The sequence below is a fragment of the Marmota monax genome, unplaced genomic scaffold (genome assembly GCF_021218885.2).
Source record: "Marmota monax isolate L192 unplaced genomic scaffold, Marmota_monax_Labrador192_F-V1.1 WCK01_AAM20220418_F8-fsc00021, whole genome shotgun sequence".
Lineage (NCBI taxonomy): Eukaryota > Metazoa > Chordata > Mammalia > Rodentia > Sciuridae > Marmota > Marmota monax.
The window spans coordinates 8,160,896-8,170,517 of record NW_026695228.1 but is presented as its reverse complement, the minus strand read 5'-3'; the positions used below and the strand labels follow the sequence as shown (position 1 = coordinate 8,170,517).

At 38.0% G+C, this 9,622-nt stretch overlaps 1 non-coding gene across 1 annotated transcript; it reads right to left on the bottom strand.

Moving 5' to 3' along the window:
• Positions 1-7,561: 7,561 nt before the first annotated feature.
• On the bottom strand, positions 7,562-7,632 carry Trnag-gcc (transfer RNA glycine (anticodon GCC)). Its single transcript has one exon. It is a non-coding gene; the product is annotated as a tRNA-Gly (tRNA).
• Between the last annotated feature and the right edge of the window lie 1,990 nt (positions 7,633-9,622).

The following is a 9,622-nucleotide window of genomic DNA, read 5'->3' as shown; positions in this document are numbered from 1 at the left end:
CCTTCTTGCCTGTTTTGGTGCCATTACCATGCTATTTTTGTTCCTGTAGCTCTGTAGTATAATTAAAGGTCCAGTATTGTGATTCCTCCTTCTTCTCTTTTCTTGCCAAGAATTTCTTGGGCTATTCTGATGTGGGTCTTTTATTTTTAATTTCATGACTGTTGTTTCTATTTATGTGAAGAACATCACTGGAATTTTGATGGGAATTGTATTAAATCTGTATAGCACTTTTGATAGTCTAGCCATTTTGACAATATTAATTCTGCCTATCCAAGAACATGGGAGATCTTTCCAGCTTCTAAGGTTTCTTCAATTTCTTTCGTTAGTGTTCTGTAGTTTTTATTGTAGAGGTCCTTTGCCTCTTTTGTTAGATGGATTCTCAAGTTTGTTCATTTATTGTTTTCTGTTGTTGTTTGTGTGTTTGTTTAGGCTATTATGAATAGGATAGTTTTCCTAATTTCTTTTTCAGCAGATTCATCATTGGAATATAGGAATGCAATTGATTTATGGGTGTTGATTTTGTGTCCTGCTACTTTGCTGAATTCATTTATAAGATCTAGAAGTCTTCTAGTGGCATTTTTGGGGTCTTCTAAATATATAATCATGTTGTCATGAGATAGTTTGAGCTTTTCTTTTCCTATTTGTATCCCTTTAATTTCTTTCTTTTGCCTAAGTATTCTGGCTAGTTTCAAGGACTATGTAGAATAGAAGTGGTGAAAGTGGGCTTCCATGTCTTGTTCCTGTTTTTAGAGAAAACGCTTTCAGTTTTTCTCAATTCAGAATAATGTTGGCCTTGGGCTTCTCATATATAGTTTTTACATTGTTGAGGTGTGTATCCCTTCTTTCCCTATTTATTCTAGGGTTTTAAACATGAATAGATGCTGTACTTTGTCAATTCTTCTTCTGCATATATTTAGATAATCATGTGATTCTTGTCTTTAAATCTATTTATGTGGTGGATTATATTTATTGATTTTCTTTTTTTTTAATTGCTTTTATTTTTTAAATACATGACAGTGAAATGCATCACAATTCTTATTACACATATAGAACACATTTTTCATATCTCTGTATATAAAATATGCTCACACCAATTCATGTCTTCATATATGTACTTTGGATAATGATGTCCATCATATTCCATCATCATTGCTAACCCCCTGCCTACTCCCTTCCCCTCCCATCCCTCTACCCTATCTAGAGTTCATCTATTCCTCCCATGCTCCTTCTACCTACCCCACTATGATGAGTCAGTCACCTTTTATCAGAGAAAACATTCACCATTTGTTTCTTGGGGGTTGGCTAACTTCACTTAGCATTGTCTTCTCCAACCGCATCCATTTACCTGCAAATGCCATAATTTTATTCTCTTTTATTGCTGAGTAATATTCCATTGTGTATATATGCCACATTTTTTTTAATTTTTTATTGTGGGTTGTTCAAAACATTACATAGTTCTTGATATATCATATTCCACACTTTGATTCAAGTGGGTTATGAACTCCCACCTTCACCCCATACACAGATTGCAGAATCACATCAGTTACACATCCATTGATTTACATATTGCCATACTAGTGTCTGTTGTGCTCCGCTGCCTTTCCCATCCTCCACCATCCCCCCTCCCCACCTCTCCCCTCCCCTCCCCTCCTCTCTCTCTACCCCCTCCACTGTATAACCCTGAGGGTCTCCTTCCATTACCGTGCAATTTCCCTTCTCTCTCCCTTTCCCTCCCACCTCTCATCCCTGTTAAATGTTAATCTTCTTCTCATGCTCTTCGTCCCTACTCTGATCTTAGTTACTCTCCTTATATCAAAGAAGACATTTGGCATTTGTTTTTTAGGGATTGGCTAGCTTCACTTAGCATAATCTGCTCTAATGCCATCCATTTCCCTGTAAATTCTATGATTTTGTCATTTTTTAATGCAGAGTAATACTCCATTGTGTATAAATGCCACATTTTTTTTATCCATTCATCTATTGAAGGGCATCTAGGTTGGTTCCACAGTCTTGCTATTGTGAACTGTGCTGCTATGAACATCGATGTAGCAGTGTCCCTGTAGCATGCTCTTTTTAGGTCTTTAGGGAATAGACCGAGAAGGGGAATAGCTGGGTCAAATGGTGGCTCCATTCCCAGCTTTCCAAGAAATCTCCATACTGCTTTCCAAATTGGCTGCACCAATCTGCAGTCCCACCAGCAATGTACAAGTGTACCCTTTCCCCCACATCCTCGCCAGCACTTGTTGTTGTTTGACTTCATAATGGCTGCCAATATTACTGGAGTGAGATGGTATCTTAGGGTGGTTTTGATTTGCATTTCTCTGACTGCTAGAGATGGTGAGCATTTTTTCATGTACTTGTTGATTGACTGTATGTCCTCCTCTGAGAAGTGTCTGTTCAGGTCCTTGGCCCATTTGTTGATTGGGTTGTTTGTTCTCTTATTGTCTAATTTTTTGAGTTCTTTGTATACTCTGGATATTAGGGCTCTATCTGAAGTGTGAGGAGTAAAGATTTGTTCCCAGGGTGTAGGCTCCCTATTTACCTCTCTTATTGTTTCTTTTGCTGAGAAAAAACTTTTTAGTTTGAGTAAGTCCCATTTGTTGATTCTAGTTATTAACTTTTGTGCTATGGGTGTCCTATTGAGGAATTTGGAGCCCGACCCCACCGACTGTAGATCGTAGCCAACTTTTTCTTCTATCAGACGGCGTGTCTCTGATTTGATATCAAGCTCCTTGATCCATTTTGAGTTAACTTTTGTGCATGGCGAGAGAAAGGGATTCAGTTTCATTTTGTTGCATATGGATTTCCAGTTTTCCCAGCACCATTTGTTGAAGATGCTATCCTTCCTCCATTGCATGCTTTTAGCCCCTTTATCAAATATAAGATAGTTGTAGTTTTGTGGATTGGTTTCTGTGTCCTCTATTCTGTACCATTGGTCCACCCGCCTGTTTTGGTACCAGTACCATGCTGTTTTTGTTACTATTGCTCTGTTGTATAGTTTGAAGTCTGGTATCGCTATACCGCCTGATTCACACTTCCTGCTTAGCATTGTTTTTGCTATTCTGGGTCTTTCATTTTTCCATATGAATTTCATGATTGCTTTCTCTATTTCTACAAGAAATGCCGTTGGGATTTTGATTGGCATTGCATTAAACCTATAGAGAACTTTTGGTAATATCGCCATTTTGATGATGTTAGTTCTGCCTATCCATGAACAGGGTATATTTTTCCATCTTCTAAGATCTTCTTCTATTTCTCTCTTTAGGGTTCTGTAGTTTTCATTGTATAAGTCTTTCACCTCTTTTGTTAGGTTGATTCCCAAGTATTTTATTTTTTTTTTTTTTGAGAATATTGTGAATGGAGTGGTTTTCCTCATTTCCATTTCAGAGGATTTGTCGCTGATATACAGGAATGCCTTTGATTTATGCGTGTTGATTTATATCCTGCCACTTTGCTGAATTCATTTATTAGCTCTAATAGTTTCTTTGTAGACCCTTTTGGGTCTGCTAGGTATAGAATCATGTTGTCTGCAAATAGTGATAATTTAAGTTCTTCTTTTCCTAATTTTATGCCTTTAATTTCTTTCGTCTGTCTAATTGCTCTGGCCAGTGTTTTGAGAACTATGTTGAACAGAAGTGGTGAGAGAGGGCATCCCTGTCTTGTTCCAGATTTTAGAGGGAATGCCTTCAATTTTTCTCCATTCAGAATGATGCTAGCCTGAGGCTTAGCATAGATTGCTTTTACAATATTGAGGTATGTTCCTGTTATCCCTAGTTTTTCTAGAGTTTTGAACATAAAGGGATGCTGTACTTTGTCGAATGCTTTTTCTGCATCTATCGAGATGATCATATGGTTCTTGTTTTTAAGTCTATTGATGTGGTGAATAACATTTATTGATTTCCGTATATTGAACCAGCCTTGCATCCCAGGGATGAATCCTACTTGATCATGGTGCACAATTTTTTTGATATGTTTTTGTATCCGATTCGCCAGAATTTTGTTGAGGATTTTTGCATCTAGGTTCATTAGAGATATTGGTCTGTAGTTTTCTTTCTTTGAAGTGTCTTTGTCTGGTTTAGGTATCAGGGTGATGTTGGCCTCGTAGAATGAATTTGGAAGTTCTCCCTCTTTTTCTATTTCCTGAAATAGCTTGAAAAGTATTGGTGTTAGTTCTTCTTTAAAGCTTTTGTAAAACTCTGCTGTATACCCATCTGGTCCTGGGCTTTTCTTAGTTGGTAGTCTTTTGATGGTTTCTTCTATTTCCTCAATTGATATTGGTCTGTTTAGGTTGTCTATATCCTCCCGACTCATCTGGGCAGATCATATGACTTAAGAAATTTATCGATGCCTTCACTATCTTCTATTTTATTGGAGTATAAGGATTCAAAATAATTTCTGATTATCTTCTGTATTTCTGAAGTGTCTGTTGTGATATTGCCTTTTTCATCCCGTATGCTAGTAATTTGAGTTCTCTCTCTTCTTCTCTTCGCTAGCATCGCTAAGGGTCTGTCGATTTTGTTTATTTTTTCAAAGAACCAACTTTTAGTTTTGTCAATTTTTTCAATTGTTTCTTTTGTTTCAATTTCATTAATTTCAGCTCTGATTTTAATTATTTCTTGCCTTCTACTTCTTTTGCTGTTGTTTTGCTCTTCTTTTTCAAGGATTTTGAGATGAAGTATGAGATCATTTATTTGTTGGTTTTTTCTTTTTTTAAGGAATGAACTCCAAGCAATGAATTTTCCTCTTAGAACTGCTTTCAATGTGTCCCATAGATTCCGATATGTTGTGTCTGTGTTTTCATTTATCTCTAAGAATTTTTTAATTTCCTCCTTGATGTCTTCTATAACCCATTGATCATTCAGTAACCTATTGTTCATTCTCCAAGTGATGTATGCTTTTTCCTTCCTTCTTTTATCATTGATTTTCAGTTTCATTCCATTATGATCAGATAAGGTGCATGGTATTATCTCTACTCCTTTATATTGTCTAAGAGTTGCCCTGTGACATAATATATGATCTATTTTTGAGAAGGATCCATGTGCTGCTGAGAAAAAAATGTAACTGCTTGATGTTGGGTGGTATACTCTATATATGTCAATTAGGTCTAGGTTATTAATTGTGTTATTGAGTTCTATAGTTTCCTTATTCAACTTTTGTTTGGAAGATCTGTCCAGTGGCGAGAGAGGTGTGTTGAAGTCTCCCATGATTATGGTATGGTGGTCTATTAGACTCTTGAACTTGAGAAGAGTTTGTTTGACGAACATAGCTGCACCATTGTTTGGGGCATAAATATTTATGATTGTTATGTCTTGTTGGTGTATGGTTCCCTTAAGCAGTATGTAGTGTCCCTCTTTATCCCTTTTGATTAACTTTGGCTTGAAATCTATTTTATTTGATATGAGTATGGACACTCCTGCTTGTTTCCGAAGTCCATATGAGTGATTTGATTTTTCCCAACCTTTCACCTTCAGCCTATGTATGTCTTTTCCTATCAAATGCGTCTCCTGCAGGCAGCATCTTGTTGGGTCTTGTTTTGTGATCCATTCTACTAGCCTGTGTCTCTTAATTAGTGAGTTTAAGCCATTAACATTTAGGGTTATTATTGAGATATGGGTTGTTGTTCCAGCCATATTTGTTTATTTCTGTTACTAAACATGGTTTGTTTTCCTCTTTGATTATTTCCCCCCCTTTACTGTCCTACCTCCCACTGTTGGTTTTCATTGTTATTTTCCATTTCCTCTTCCTGTAATGTTTTGGCGAGGATGTTTTGAAGAGATGGTTTTCTAGCTGCAAATTCTTTAAACTTTTGTTTATCATGGAAGGTTTTAATTTCATCTTCCATCCTGAAGCTTAATTTCGCTGGATACACAATTCTTGGTTGGAACCCATTTTCTTTCAGTGTTTGAAATATGTTATTCCAGGATCTTCTAGCTTTCAGAGTCTGTGTTGAAAGATCAGCTGTTATCCTGATTGGCTTACCCCTAAATGTAATCTGCTTCCTTTCTCTTGTAGCTTTTAAAATTCTCTCCTTATTCTGTATGTTGGGCATCTTCATTATAATGTGTCTAGGTGTGGATCTCTTATGATTTTGCACATTCGGCGTCCTGTAGGCTTCTAGGATTTGGAATTCTGTCTCATTCTTCAAGTCTGGGAAGTTTTCTTGTATTATTTCATTGAATAGACTGCTCATTCCTTTGGTTTGGAGCTCTGTACCTTCCTGTATCCCAATGACTCTTAAGTTTGGTCTCTTAATGTTATCCCATATTTCTTGGATGTTCTGCTCATGGTTTCTTAACAGTCTTGCTGAGCTGTCTATGTTCTTTTCCAGTTGAAATACTTTGTCTTCATTGTCTGATGTTCTATCTTCTAAGTGTTCTACTCTGCTGGTAGTATTCTCCATTGAGTTTTTAAGTTGGTTTATTGCTTCCTGCATTTCTAGGATTTCTGTTTGTTTGTTTTTTATAACCTCTATCTCCCTGTATAGTTGATCCTTTGCTTCCTGGATTTGTTTGCATAATTCATTGTCGAAGTGATCTTTCATTGTCTGATTTTGCTGTTTAATGTCTTCCTTGATACTCCAGATCATCTGAAGCATGTATATCCTGAATTCTTTATCTGACATTCCATCTGCTGCAGCTGTTACCTCTTCTAAAGTTGCGTTGGCCTGCATTGCTTGTGGTCCTTTCTTTCCTTGTCTTTTCATGCTGCTTGCGCATCTTTCCTGCAGGCGCAGGCGGCGGCTCTGCTCTCTCCTTATTCCAATTGGGGTGTCGTGGCTACCACGCCGGCAGGTCACTGGGCCTGTTCTGGGCGCTGGCGGCGGCTCTGTTCTGCCCCTACTCCAATTGGGGTGACGAGTGTACCACGCCGGCAGGCCACTGGGCCTGATCCGCCGGTCGGTTGAAGGTTTGCCTACCCTGCAGGCGCGGGCGGCGGCTCTACTCTGCCCCTACTCCAAATGGGGTGACGTGTCTGTCGTACCGGCAGGCCACTGGGCCTGTCCCGCTGGTCGGTCGCAGATCTTCCCACCTTTCGGGCACGGGTGGAGGCTCTGCTCTGCCCCTACTCCAATTGGGGTGTCGTGACTACCCCGCCTGCAGGTCGCTGGGCCTGTTCCTGGCACGGGCGGCTGCTGGCCTCCTCTGTGGTCTGACCGGTGTGGAGAACCGAGATGGACCGCTTCCTTCCCCCGTCTCGAACCCAGAATTCAGCCCTGAGTACGGTGCTTGCACGGCTGGCAGAAACTGCAGCGCTGTATCACTGCGTCGCTATCTCCTCGTTTCCCAGCGCGCGCTGCAGACTCTAGCCGCGGGGCGATTTGCTGAATAAGCAGTGTTACCCTCCGTGCGACAAACCTCTCGCGTTTGAGTCCCCGTAGCCGATCCTCGTGCGATGGAAATCCTTCCTCCAGGTTCCAGAGCACCCCACTATTGCTGGAAATTCCTAACAAGATAGCCTTTAGCCGTCCTGACTTGTCATACTCCCACACAGTGAAGCAGCACACGGGGGCAATGCACTCCCCTCGCCGACATCTTCCCTCTCTCAAACTAAGAAGCTATTATGCATTGGCCGGGAATCGAACCCAGGCCTCCCGCGTGGCAGGCGAGAATTCTACCACTGAACCAGCAATGCTGCCATGATTTTCATATATTAAAAGAAATTTGTATTTCTGGAATGAATCCCACTTGATCATGGTGCACTATCTTCTTGACATGTTTTTGTATGCAGTTTGCCAATATTTTATTGAGAATTTTTGCATCTATGTTCACCAAAGATACTGATATGAAGTTTTCTTGGTGTGTTTTTTGTCTGGTTTTGGTATCAGGGTACTAATGGATTCATAGAATAAATTTGGCAGAGTTTTGTATTTCATGGAATAATTGGAGGAGGCTTGGTATTAGTTCTTCTTTAAATTGCTGGTAAAACTCAGTAGAGAATCCATCCAGTCCTGGGCTTTTCTTTGTTGGAAGGTTTTTGATGGCTGATTCAAGTTCATTTCTAAAAATTGAACTGTTTAAATTTTCTATATCCTCTTGTTTCAATTTGGGTAGTTCATATATCCTTAGGAATTTTTCTATATTTTCCAGATTTTCTAGCTTATTGGAGTATACATTTTCAAAATAGTTTCTGATGATCCACTGGATTTCAGCAGTGTCTGTGGTGGTATTTCATTTTTCATCTTGGATTTTGATAATTTGAGGTTTTTCTCTCTTTCTTTTAGTTAGTTTGGCTAAAAGTTTATCAATTTTATCCTTAAAAAACAACTCTTTGTTTTTGGTATTTTTTAAATCTCAATTTCATTCATTTTGGCTCTGGTTTTAATTATTTCCTGTCTTCTATTGATTTACTTTTCATTTCTTCATGAAATATTTTACTGAATATGTTGGATACTCAGTATGTTTGATTTCATGTTTGTTTGACTTTATTATCAAGATTACATACTTTCTTTTCAAAGCCTGAAAAATCTATCTTCAAAGTGGTCTAATCTATTGGTGATGCTTTTTGTTGAATTTTTAATTTGATTTATTGATCTTTTCATTTTGAGGATTTCCATTTGATTCTTTTTCAGAATCTCTATCTCTTTATTGAAGTGATCTTTCTTTTTCTGCATTTTCTCTCTAATTAGTCTTTACATCATATTTTAGCTCAGAGAACAGTTTAACTATGAATTTTCCAAATTCCTTCTCTGACATTTCTTCTACTGCAATGTTGATGAAGTTTGTTTTGAAGCATTATGGAGTGTTTAGGATGGTTTTTTTTTTAATATTGTTTGTATGACTACCCATCTATCAGTACAGTTCTGACTTCTTCTTTTAAGTGAACTACAATGTGAGCTTTTTATATTTTTTTTCTTAAGGGTCCTGGGTTGGGTAGATATCTAGATAATGATATCTTAATTCAATGTGTTACTTCTGTTGATCCCAATATCAGCTCCACTTTAAGAGATATCACTGAGCCATATCTACTATAATTACTTCTGAGCCACGCCTAGTACTACTGTAAGAACAAAAACTTGTTTCAGTTGTTCTCCATGGTTCCTCAAATTCAGGTACAGGTCAAAAAATAATAATTAAATTTAGTAACCTTGAGTGCATGCTAAAAGTGGGGAGGAATAAAGTTTGGGCAAATAGGGAGAGAAAAAATAAGGAAAGAAAAAGTGAGAGAGAGAAGCTATAGAAGAGTAATTATACCCAGGCATAAAGGAGAAATAGATGAATGGGTGTTATTTGAGATAGTAAGTGAATAGTACAAGAAGACGAGTAGGAGACAAGAGAAGCAGATATGAATTAAAGGTAGGAAAACTACAATAGGAAGATTCCAATTAATGCTTTAAACTATTAAATGAAATACATTAAAATGTATTGGAGGTGCAATATTGGCTGTTGAGTTGTATTATCATAAACTTGAATTATCATTCAAGTTATGAGTTATTCATATGATCAAAGTTGACATTAGAATTGTTCATAGTTTTAGAGGATGAAGTGTTCTGAGTTAACTGATATTAAATTTGCAGAAGTTCAGGATGCAGGCTCTGATGTGCCCTTACGTATGCTATGGGTCACTAGTATACCTGTTCCCCTATACTGAATTCTTTTTACAGTAGTGAAGATCCTGGTAGCTG